Source organism: Nicotiana attenuata, unplaced genomic scaffold, assembly GCF_001879085.1.
Source record: "Nicotiana attenuata strain UT unplaced genomic scaffold, NIATTr2, whole genome shotgun sequence".
Lineage (NCBI taxonomy): Eukaryota > Viridiplantae > Streptophyta > Magnoliopsida > Solanales > Solanaceae > Nicotiana > Nicotiana attenuata.
In genome coordinates this window covers 90,013-103,492 of record NW_017670269.1, presented here as the reverse complement: position 1 = coordinate 103,492, position 13,480 = coordinate 90,013, and positions in this window count along the sequence as shown.

The window sequence follows — 13,480 nt, the reverse complement described above, 5'->3', positions numbered from 1 at the left end:
TGCACCAACCTCCAGTATATTATGCTAAAATTTTCCGTGTTGCAGCAAAATGGTGGTTATTTTTCAATGACTTTGCAACCGCTAGCTATTTTTCAACGACCAATCCGAAAACTGACTAGCCCGTCTTATTTTTACCCTATGAGCAGTTGCTTGATAATTACTGCTTTACTGTCGGTGGCTTTTTCTTTTCTGGTCAAAAAAAACCTCTACTAGTATGCTACAAGAAAGTTGCCATTTCGGCGTCAAATTTTATGTTAATGAAATTCGTACGATTTTTTGCCCCATTCTATGTTTTCTAAAAGCCATAATAAGCACCTTAGTTTCATAATTGAATTAATTTCTTAAGAAAATGTATTTCCTCCTTTTCTGATCGTCCCAAATATTTCGATCTTTTTGTCAATTGTGAAAATTTTCTTTCTCAATTAATAAAACAGCACCTTTTGTATGTCGTTTCAAATTATATATGACTTCTTTCCAAGTAGTATTGCCTCTATTCTTAAATTATTCTTATTCTTATTTTCACAACTAGCGAGTCAAAGTATGAAGCAGTATTGGCTAATATCTAGTTATTTAGATATGAAAAAATCACAATCTTTAGCACTATAACTACTTAAAACTTTTACTATAAAAACAAATAAATCGATATACAATTAACTTTTCATACAAACAAATCGAAATGAAAAAATCACAATCTATAGCACAATTTGAAATTAATAAATAAGCACAAATTTACTTTTTTGAAGCTCATAAGAAATGAGGCTAATATAGTATTAAAAAAATGGTAAGGTGGTCTTCGTGGTCAAAATTTCACATTTCAAAGCATGATGAAGAAAAGAACAACGCGATTGGCTCTTCATATCTAGATTCTAAACTTTATTTGCAATATAAAGAAATGTTCTACAGTCACATTTATTGACCACAGTTAAAGAAAAAAGGGGAAAAAGAAAAGAACAGTCAATTAGGCACATCATAATCAAAGAATTAAAATACAGAGGTAAAGTCAGATTCTATTACCAACATTTATTGCCTAAGCTTTAATTTAACAATATCAGACGACATTTCTGCTGCCATGGAATTATTATGATGAAATTATTGTCGGAGAGTGACGATACTTTAGGTAGCAAGTTGGAGAATAATTAAGCTTTTGTTTGGAAATTTTATGAGCTTGTTGTATTATAAGTATTATACTACTTTTGGAAAAGTATATCATTAGTGCCGCCTCACATAAAAGGGAAACAACAACAATAAATTCAGTATAACCTCAGGGGTTTGAGGTGTAGGGAAATGACATCGGAAAATAACAACACCGCAATAATATTATTTGTAAGCAGATACACGAATTGACTTGAGTCGTGTTGAGCACTATCCTAAGAAACTATTTCAGCAGTGTAAAATATCTCTCCAAGATTAAACAAGCTTACCTCTATTTGGGAGGATACATGAATCAACAAATATCAAATTACAAAACCAGCTATTTTAAAGAGAGGAACAAAGAAAGTGGACTATAAAAGTTTAAGGAGAAGAGAAAAGAAAGCCGAAGAGGAACGAAAAGGCAAAGGAAAATATGCTGATAATTGATGGCTATTTTGAATGTCTATTTATAGGCTTTAAGAGAGGCTTAGAGTATGACAAGTGTATAACACTTGTCTTGAATTTCCCATGCAAGATTGCCACATTCATCTTTTCATTGCCACTTGGAAGGATATTTGTCCAATTTTTGGAAATATCACAACATGGGGAGGATAGTCTTTCCGCAGAAGGTAGAGAAGCTACTTCCGGTAGACTTTCGGCTTAGTGAAAGCATAGTCACAATGTTGTTAAAAAGAAATACAGTAATAGATATAATAATGAAAAAAAAAACAATAACAAAAAGCAATAACAACAACAAGATAATAAGATTATCGAATCAAAAAAAATCAGTAGTACTAAAAATCTAAGTATAAAAAAGTACGAGAAGATTATTAGTACTACATGTGTGGGGAAAAAAAGACATTCGACTATTTACTAGCTTTCTACATGAAAAGGAGAAACAAAAAGAATATTATGAGTGCATTCCACAAAAAACAATTTTTAATATTTCTAGGTAATATTATTAACTTTGAGTTAAAAGAACCGATAATGATCAAGCTATGATTAATCCATTTGAATCATAGACAACGTTTGACTACTGTGACTGAGGAACCAATTAAGGAATAATCATTCGCTTCATTGAGTGTATTCAAAGTGGAATGAATAACCTTGTGCCAAACTCTTATTTCAAGTTAGCTGTTATTCAATTTAGTTATAGACGCATAATATGATTGTTTAGAGTCCGACCGATCTTTATACAAATGCCGATTATAATTACTGTTTATTTTTTTAATTATATACATAGATTATACACAATTATACATGCATAATATATAAAAATTCGGTATATATTATACCTCCACCGACTATTTTTAGTTTAAGCAATTGGGTGGACGACTATTTGGATTAATTCTTCGTCTATATATATATAAAGTTGGTAAATATCCACATTTTGTTCCTTATTGTTCATAATTTGGAGTTAGGATAGTGTTTTGACATGTTTAGCTTGTTCGTTGTTTTCGTTTTTTTGTTTTGTTTTCATGTTAAGTTCGAATTTCTTTTTCTAGTGAAAGGAACATCATTCCCAAGTTTTAACTCTGGTCGAAGAAAAATTAAAGTTGTGATATAACGAGTTTGAACTGGAAAAATTCTAATGGGAAAAACTTTTCACACTCCTACCCGTATTTGTAACAAATTAAGTTAATATACTTGTATACGGTTAAAATTAGGCCTACCCGATTATGCTATTTGATCGAGAGCGCGGAACTGGATCGAGGGTCAGCCTCGTAGTGAACCAGATCAGAGCACGAAGACATGTAGCCAGTTCGAAGATCGAGATGCATGTCGAGATCGAGGCCAGCAGCGATCGAGACCAAATATGACAGACTTCGAGTAAAGCGCAGCAACGGGAAAGCGAGATATCCGTGATTGGCCGGAGATCATGGCGTAAATCTCGGAACAGATTAAATCAAGGGCAGTTATCTAGTTAATCATGGGATTTACTTCCGTAATTAGAATTGTACCGTAACTAGGACTCCTCTGCTATATAAAGAGGGCCCTAATCATCTTGTAAACACCTCACATTCACGAATATCAAAGCAATATAATATTTCTCAGCTTACTTTCTTGTTCATCAGCTTATTGTGCCTTTAACTATTCTTGCATAACTAGCTCGAGGGTGTCCGAGCTCGAGGGCTCTGTCCAAACGTTGGTGCTTTATATTATTGTCAATTTGCATCACTTATCTTTACGTTTATCAATTGGTATTAGGTGAAATTACATATCCTTAAAACCACATTATAAGTTTAATTGTTATCCAAATTTTAAGGTAAACAATTTGGCGTCCACCGTGGGGCTAAGGATAATAGTGATTGCCTAGTATTAATCCTCATAACACACACTGCTTTTACGCTTGTTCTCGTAAGTGTTTTTGATTTCAGGAATCGACATGTTGAACTCTCAAGCAGTACCCACTCACACACATATCAGCCTTGGTCTTCATAGTGAGAACGAACACATAGTCACCCTGAGAAATGGAGCACCTCTAATCAATCCCGACGTACCACAGGCCGTAGATCCAGTTGATGTCAGTTCTCGTGTCGCCATTCGTGGAGATTTATGCGCCGAACCTAAAAATAGCGTCCACAGAGACACTCGGGCAGCCGATCAAAACACACAGGATGGTGAAGAAGACGGGATTAGCCTTCGAATGATATTTGACATGTTACAAACTCAGCAGGCTGGGATAGCGCAACTCCAAAATCAGAATCGAGTGCCAAGCAGAATCGAACTCGATACATCACAGGAAGTTGTTCATAGTGCCGAGCCTGTACAGAAGAAATTGAACGATAATGGATCGGTAACTGACCTCGCCATCATGAAGATGCTCGAGGAGCTCACTAAACAGATTGAATCAGGAGAAAAGAAAATCGAGGCTAATGATAAAAAGGTGAAAACGTACAACTCACGGGTGCATCAAATATCGGGGGAACCCCCGATTCTGAAGGGTTTGGATTCGAAGAAGTTCGTACAGAAACCTTTCCCACCAAGTGCGGCTCCGAAACCCATTCCGAAGAAATTCCCAAGTACAATGGAACCAGTGATCCTAATGAGCATGTCACTTCTTATACATGTGCAATAAAAGGAAATGACTTAGAAGATGATGAAATTGAATATATTCTGTTGAAAAAATTTGGAGAAACTTTATCGAAGGGGGCAATGATATGGTACCACAATTTGCCGACCAATTCCATCGGTTCCTACGCCATGCTTGCTGATTCGTTCGTAAAGGCACACGCCTGAGCAATAAAGGTCGCGACTAGGAAATCGGACCTCTTCAAAGTGAGACAAAAGGACAACGAAATGCTAAGGGAATTCGTATCTCGGTTTCAGATGGAACGCACGGACCTACCCCCGATTACCGATGATTGGGTTGTCCAAGCCTTCACTCTAGGTTTGAACGAGCGAAGTTTGGTAGCGTCACGTCAACTAAACCAGAATTTGATTGAATATCCAGTGGTGACCTGGGCCGATGTGCATAATTGATACTAGTCAAATATCAGAGTCGAGGATGATCAATTGGAAGCCCCTTCCGGTTCCGTTTACCCAAATAGATCGGAAGGCATGATTCAAAGAGACATCGATAAAGAGCCCCGATCAAACAGAGATCGGTACCAACAATATAACGCAGATCGTAGAAACAACGGACCGGGACGTAATCTCGTTCAAAATGATTAAAGGAATGATCGAGGTAAAAACTCCTCGGGGCTCATGATTAAGGGTGGTTTCGATAAACATGTCGAGCCTAAAGAAGCGCCACGGTTATTAGAATACAACTTCAGCGTCGATGCATTGTGTATTGTATCATCCACTGGACGAATCAAGGGTACTAGGTGGCCCAGACCCCTACAGACCGATCCAGCCCAAAGGAACCTAATCAATTGTGTAAATACCATGGAACCCATGGTCACAGAACCGAAGACTGCAGACAGTTAGGGATGAGGTAGCTCGTTTATTTAATGAGGGTCATCTTCGAGAGTTCCTGAGTGACCAAGCTAAAAATCATTTCAGAGACAGGGATGCAAACAGGAAAAACAAACAGGAAGAACCGCAACACGTGATCCATTTGGTGGGGTCGATATTCCTCAAGGACTGATATTCAAACGCACCAAAGTGACGATCACAAGGGAGAAGCGTACCGGGGACTACTTACCATAGGATACCTTATCTTTCAATAATGAGGATGCAGAAGGGACAGAACAACCTCACAACGACACACGAGTAATATCTATCCTTATAAATAAAATTCAAGTTGAACGTGTGTTAATTGATCTAGGTAGCTCGACAAATATTATCCGATCGAGAGTCGTAGAGCAACTCGGCCTCCAGGATCAAATTGTGCCTGCAGCTCGGGTGCTCAACAGTTTCAACATGGCAAGTGAAACCACCAAAGGGGAAATCATGTTGCCAGTAAATGTCCAGGAAATAAAGTTCCATGTAATCGAAGGTGATACGAGATACAACACGTTGCTCGTGAGACCTTGGATCCATAATATGAGGGCGGTACCTTCAATGCTTCATCAAGTCTTGAAATTCCCAACACCGGAAGGAATCAAAACGATGTACGGTGAACAATCAGCAACCAAAGAGATGTTTGCAATTTATGAGGTAATACCAGTGTCGACACTACAACAAAGGGAACGGAATCAAAGGAAAAGCAAGAAGTCAAATAGCAACCACAGTCGCCAGCCTCGGCCAGATCGGAACAGCAGGAAACCTTCGAGAATGATGATTATGCGATACCTCAAACCTTTATAATTCTCGATGATTCCGATGCCACGAAGTCAACAGTCGAAGAGTTGGAACAAGCCATACTGATCGAGCATCTGCCCGATCCAAAGGTATACCTGGGCACGTGATTAACTCCCGAGCTCAGGGAAAAACTCATTAAATTCCTTATTAAAAATATGGATTGTTTTGCTTGGTCCCACCTTGACATGACAGGGATCCCACCGGAGATTACCACCCATCGATTGAGTTTGGACCCAAAGTTCAGACCGGTAAAGCAAAAGAGAAGGCCACAGTCCGAGGTAAAGTATGCATTCATCAAGGACGAGGTAACCAAACTTCCCAAAATAGGATCCATCCGGGAAGTAAAATATCCCGAATGGTTAGCAAACGTAGTCATAGTCCCTAAGAAGGGGAATAAAGTTAGAATGTGTGTAGACTACAAAGATTTAAACAAAGCATGCCCTAAGGACTCTTTCCCTCTGCCGAATATCGATCGCATGATGCGATGCCACAACCGGCCACGAAATCCTCAGTTTTCTCGATGCCTACTCCGGGTAAAACCAAATACAAATGAACCCGGGGGATCAGGAAAAGACTTCGTTTATTGCTAAGTACGGTACTCATTGCTATAATGTAATGCCATTTGGGCTAAAAAATACTGGTGCTACTTATCAACGCCTAGTAAACCGAATGTTTGAAGAACAAATAGGTAAATCAATGGAGGTTTATATTGATGACATGCTAGTTAAGTCCCTGCGCGCAGAGGACCATTTGACACATTTGCAGGAAACCTTCAACATATTGAGAAAGTACAACATGATGCTCAACCCCGAGAAATGTGCATTCAGGGTCAGTTCAGGCAAGTTCCTCGGCTTTATGGTGTCAAATCAGGAAATCGAGACCAACCTCGATAAAGTCAAGGCAATCAAACACATCACAGTCGTGAACAGCGTTAAGGCCGTACAAAGATTAACAGGGCAGATAACCGATTTAGGTCGGTTCATCTCTAGGTCTTCGGATTAAAGTCACAAGTTCTTCTCACTTCTCAAAAAGAAGAAGAATTTCACTTGGACCCCGGAATGCCAACAGGAACTGGAAGAGCTAAAGAGGTATCTTTGGAGCCCGCCATCGCTTCATACTCCAAAAGCAGACGGGTAGCTCTACTTATATTTAGCAGTCTCGGAAGTTGCGGTAAGTGGTGTCCTTGTTCGAGAAGAGCAAGGTACGCAATTTCCTGTTTACTATGTTAGCCGAACTTTAGGTGAAGCCGAGACCGGTACCCACACTTAGAAAAATTAGCGCTTGCTCTAATAAGCGCCTCTAGGAAACTAAAATCATATTTTCAATGTCACCCAATTTATGTCGTAACCACATACCCCCTTCATAACATTTTGCACAAGCCCGAGCTCTCGGGCCGATTGGCCAAATGGGCCATCGAATTTAGTGGGTACATATCGAATATCAACCCCGAACGGCCATCAAGTCTCAAATCTTAGCAGACTTCGTGGCCGACTTCACGTCAGCCCTCGTACCCGAAGTCGAAAAGGAACTTTTGATAAAAGCAGGTATGTCTTCGGGGGTATGGACCCTTTTCAAAGATGGTGCTTCAAATGTGAAGGGGTCCGGTCTAGGAATTTTGAAGCTGCCCACAGGATGTACAATTAGACAATCTATCAAAACCCCTAAGTTGACTAACAATGAGGCCGAGTATGCGGCCATGATTGCAGGTCTCGAGCTGGATAAAAGCCTAGGAGCAGAGGTCATTTAGGCCAAGTGTGATTCCCACTTGTGGTTAACCAAGCCAACAAGACCTTCGAGGTTCAAGAGGATTAAATGCAGAGGTACTTAGACAAACTGCAAGTAACCCTACACCGGTTCAAAGAATGGACCTTACAACATGTACCTCGAGAGCAGAACGGTGAGGTCGATGCCCTTGCAAACTTGGGGTCGTCAGTCGAAGACGGTGAAATTAGCTCGGGGACAGTCGTACAACTTTCAAAATCAGTAGTCGAAGAAGGCCACACCGAAATAAACTCCACAAGCTTAACTTGGTATTGGAGGAACAAATACGTCGAGTATTTAAAGAACGGGAGGCTTCCATCGGACCCTAAGGAGTCAAGGACTCTGCGTACGAAAGCTGCACGATTCACATTGGCCGAGGATGAAACGTTGAACAGAAGGATTTTCGATGGGCCGTTGGCAGTATGTTTGGGTCCGGGAGACACCGACTACGTCGTACGAGAAATTCACGAGGGTACTTGCGGGAACCATTTCGGTGCCGAATCACTGGTTCACAAGGTCATCCGAGCAAGGTACTATTGGGTCAATATGGAAAAAGATACTAAGGAGTTCGTTCGAAAATGCGACAAATGCCAAAGACATGCACCGATGATTCACCAGCCCCGGGAACAACTTTATTCAGTCCTATCCCCATGGTCGTTCATGAAATGGGGAATGGACATCATCGTCCCTTTGCCATCAGCCCCAGGTAATTATTTTATTTATGACTGACTATTTCTCTATGTGGGTTGAAGCACAGGCCTTCGAGAAAGTCGGAGAAAAAGAAGTCGTAGACTTCATTTGGGATCACATTATATGCCGATTCAGGATACCCGCCGAGATCGTATGTGATAATGGAAAACAATTTGTCGGCTGCAAAATAACAAAGTTCCTCGAAAATCACAAGATAAAAAGGATCTTGTCGACGCCATATCATGCTAGTGGGAACGGACAGGCCGAATCAACAAACAAGACCATCATTCAGAACCTAAAGAAAAGGTTGAACGATGCTAAGGGGAAATGGGGAGAAATTTTGCCCGAAGTCCTTTGGGCATATCGGACGATGACAAAATCCAGTAGGGGGCGTCGCTGTTCTCCTTAGTATATGGCACCGAAGCTCAGATCCCGGTCGAAGTCGGGGAACCAAGCGTCAGGTTTCGATACACAACGGAAGAATCAAATCACGAGGCTATGAACACAAGCTTTGAATTGCTGGACGAAAAATGGGAAGCCGACCTCGTTCGAATGGCCGCCCAAAAATAGCAAATTGAAAGATACTACAATCGAAGAGCCAATTTTCGACACTTCAAAATTGGGGACTTAGTTCTGAGAAAAGTCACCATCAACACTCGAGACCCAAATGAGGGAAAACTTGGTCCGAATTGAGAGGGACTGTATCAGGTCCTCGACATCATCTGAAAGGGATCTTATAAACTTGGCACGATGAACGGTGAACAATTGCCAAATAATTGGAACATATCACTCCTCAAACGATATTATTGCTAAGGTATGGTTTTCTCCTTCTTCATTTGTATTTTATACTAACTTATTGCAGGTGTTTGGTCGAAGACGTTGAAGCTCTCTCCGAAAACGAAGTCCTTCATTCTGAAAGCACGCGTTGTACTCTTTTTCCCTTCGACCGGTTTTTTCCCAAATGGGTTTTTCCGGCAAGGTTTTTAACGAGGCAACCATTGTTCGTGCTAACTTAGAGCAATTCAACAGTATCCAAGGCTTCTTTACAATCAACCTCGAATATTGGGGGGCATCACCCTCGGATGTTATGTTTTCAGGGAAAATGCTTCGTGTCAATGGGGTCTCGATAGGTAAATTATGTAAAGGGCCAAACGGTAAAATGAGTCGTGCCCATGTAGATTGCCCGAGCCCTAATGACAAAAACATGTACTCATGAATGATCCATTTTTTTCTTATCGGATGTTCCATGCCTTAGTGAAATTTCTACTTTACAATTTCATACTTACGATCTATTGCGGAAACTGGTTCAAGAGCCAATCGTACTTAAAACTCGAGCAATTAACCCCGTAATCGGGACTGCCGTCCGAAAATTGACATGCTCGAATTATTAAACTTACGATCTATTGCGGAAACCGGTTCAAGAGCCAATCGTACTTAAAACTCGAGCAATTAACCCCGTAATCGGGACTGCCGTCCGAAAATTGACATGCTCGAATTATTAAACTTCAAAATCATAAGACCTTAAAAAGGCAATCCTCGATTTTATAGGTCACGGCCACCCCACTCGGGGACTGACACTTCAAACAAGTTCGAAGTATAGTCGAGAAACAAGCCCAAAAGGCAAATATCAAGTTAAAGGCTATGACCAAACTAACACGGTTCGGAGACGTCCGAATTCTATAATCAAACAGGCCTTCAAATATTTCATAAAACCGGTTAGAAAAGGCTACCCTCGGCAAAGTTACAAAGGGTTTCGAAACATCAACCCTCAAAAACCTTAAGAGGTACCAAATTGTTCGAACTCTCGAACAAACTTATGCTAAGGCATAACAAAGTTTTTCGATAACACTGAATCCTAATGGGTATAGATTTATCTCGTGCTAAGGCATAATAACCTTTTATATGATTAAAACTTTTTAAGCCGAAAAAGGGAAAAAGCCGCTCTTTTAAGGCCATCTCGGCTCGATTCAAGAGCCTAAGGGCCATTATATTGTTGAGTTCGAGGATCCACCCTCACTTAACCGAAACCTAAGGGTTTTTTCTACTCCGAGTTCGAGCAAGTACTCACTCGATTATAGAGACTATACCAATCTGATTTCGATAAAATTTCGCAAGGCAACGAAGTAAGTCAAAAGTGTCACAAGATCTAAAGTATATCAGAACTATCATAAGGCGAAAGCAAAACAGAGTTTTCACAAAAATCAGAGACAAATCGGAAAGAAAAGGGATCCTTCATATATGCAAAAATATTTACAAAGACCACCTAGGGTCTTACACAAAAAATCCAAAAAAGAAGATAAAATTCTAAGTGCCTAATCTTCCGTGGGAGCCTCATCTTCATCTTCTCCTCCGATCCGCTCGAGCTCCCAGAGTCATCATCACCGGAAGAAAACAGCGCTCTAGTATCGGCCTCAAGTACTTTCGCGTTCTCGATATCGGCGGCAAGGTCGAAGCCACAAGCATGGATCTCCTCGAGAGTCTCTCTTCGAGATTGAAAGTTGGCATGCTCAATGGCCCAGTATGATCAAGTTTGGGATGTGTCAGTCGCTGCCTTTGCTCGAACTTGAGCAGCTTCAGCATCAACTCGATAAACGACCGCCATCGCCTCAAAGCCTTTATTCTTCCTGCCTCAGATGTGGCCTTTGCAAGCTCAACGGCGAACCGAGTCTCGAGCTCCTCAATTTTCTTGGCTCGTGCCAAGCTCTCCTCCTTCATGCTTTGGAGTACACGCTCAGCCGAAGATAGCTGGGCTCGAGCAGTATCTTTCTCCGAGGTGAGGCGGTCCATGTTCTGCGTTCACCCCGAAGTCTCTGCCTCCTTCATCTTGGCCTCCTCGCGAAGCTGCTCGATCTTCTCGAGCTTCTGCTGAACCTGCGGGATCAAAGTATTAGTCGTCATCAACGAATCGATACATCTAACTTCTAACAAAACTCTTCATTACCTGTTCGATCAGGTCGGTCTGCTCTTTTTGAGATTTGGACAGTTCAGCTCGGAGGTCCTTGATCTCCTCTTCTTTTTGCCCGCTAAAGAGTTTGAGGACATCTCTCTCCTCCGTGAGCCTTTTGAGATCGGCATCATATCGGTTCAGCTCGGCCCGGGATTTGGAAAACGCTTCTCAGTGAAGCATCATGGCCTATGGAGAAAGAATGGAAATCAGACAAAAGAAAATAAAGGCAAACATAAAACAAATAGCGGGATCTGAAGTCTACATGGTTCAGGAGTCGTTGAGGCTCACCGAATATGATCGATGCATCCAGATCAGAAACATCTTCGACCCCCGTGAAGCATCCACGGAATATGTCCTCCCCTTCGTGGGCCGTTCCAATATCAGGGGTCTCCATAGCCTGGGCCTCCTGAATTTGCCCCTAAAAATATGTGGGGAGGGGCGGCGAATCATCAATATCGATTGCCCTAAGCGTGGCGCTTGGAGCGTTCTCTCCTTTTCAGAGGGCCTTGGAACCAGATCTTCGGGCACGCTCGCCGATTGTTTGTCACGACGGGAGACATCTTCAACCTCCGATAACTCGGGGACTTTGCTCGGACCTTCTTCCGAGATCTCCTCGGTTCGAAGCTGAGCCTCCTCGACCATCACCGGCTCAGCTGCCTTTGAAGCTTTGGCGCTCCCCCTCTTTTGAGCTACTAGCTCGAAGGCGGCATCTTCTTTTTCCTCCCTTAATCGCTGAGCTACATCAGTAGGAAGGGCGGTAGTTTATTTCTTCGACTTGTGAGCATTGCTCTTCTTAGGCTTCGGAGTATCGGAAGGCGAGCTCCTTTTCCTCTTTTTCTCTTTCGACGGCTTCGGGATCGGGGGTAAAACCTCCTCCTCCCCGGACGAGGGCCTCATAACAGCATCTTTACCGAATCCTGCACGAAAGGGAGCTTGGTAAGTTTAAGAGGAAAATGTTTTTAGGCCATTAGGTATATAAAGGAGAAGGATTACCGTGATTTTTGTCCTCCCATCGGCCCCTTGCTAAGTCGCTCCATGAGCGCTCAGCGTACGAAGAGGTCGAGGCTAGGGTCCGAACCTAGCTCTCGAGGTTCGGAATCACGCCGGACATCCAAGCAATCGCTACATCACAGAAAGGGATGTTAGTAAGAGAAAATAAAGGAAATAAAATAGTAAATAGAAAGCTAGAGGAAGGATCGAACTTACGCTTCATGTTCCACTTCTTAGGAAATGGCATTTTCTCGGGCAGAATTAGGTCTAAAGTCTTCACTCGGATAAATCGACCTATCCACCCTCTGTCCTTGTCCTTGTCTATGCTCGAGAACAATACCTTGGTAGCTCGATGCTGGATCTTTATCAGTCCATCTTGGAAAAGACGAGGCCTATACAGTCTGATGAGATGATCGAGGGTGAAAGGTGTTCCTTCCTTTTTGTTCGCAAAAAATCAGAAAAGAAGGACGATCCGCTAGAAGGAAGGGTGGATCTGGCCTAGGGTTATCTGGTACTAGCGGCAGAAGTCGAGGATGATGGGGTCGGCATGGCCCAGCGTGAAAGGTTAAGTGTATTCACTTAGGAACCCATTTACGTGGGTAGTGATATCTTCCTCAGGGGTCGAGACCACCACCTCTTTCTTGTCCCAATTACAGTCTTTTTTACCTGCTCGAGGTCTCTCTCGGTTATCGAGCATATGTATCTCGATATTGGTTCGCACTGGCCAGGAACGGATGAGGTTTTCTCGACTTTGAAGTCGAAAGTGAGGTCACACCCTCCCTCAGGAACACATTCCTCAGGGTGCGGGTCCACCAGCGGTTTATCACCGGTCGGCCGCGATGAAGAGGCTTTTTCTTTTTGAGGAACAGTTTTTGATGTCTTCGCCATTTTTATGTAAAGAAAAAAGAAGAGGACAAGGTTTTGTGTTTTGGAGAAGGGTTGGCAACAGAGCAGAACGAAAAGGTTTAGAAGATGTGAAGAGCTTTGAAGATTTGCAGACAAACTTGAAGAACACCAAGAGATTCTGAAGATTAGTAGTAGAAAATTCCAAAGTAAAGTTCGAGGAAGCGAGAAGAAGACCTATTTAAGAATTCACGGCGACGGTTCAAAGGCACTAGTGGCCGACCACCAACTGACACTCATTAATGATTTTGGGAATGGTACCGACACGATGCTTCGGTCGCTTCTGTCGCTTACATTACGAGGGTGACA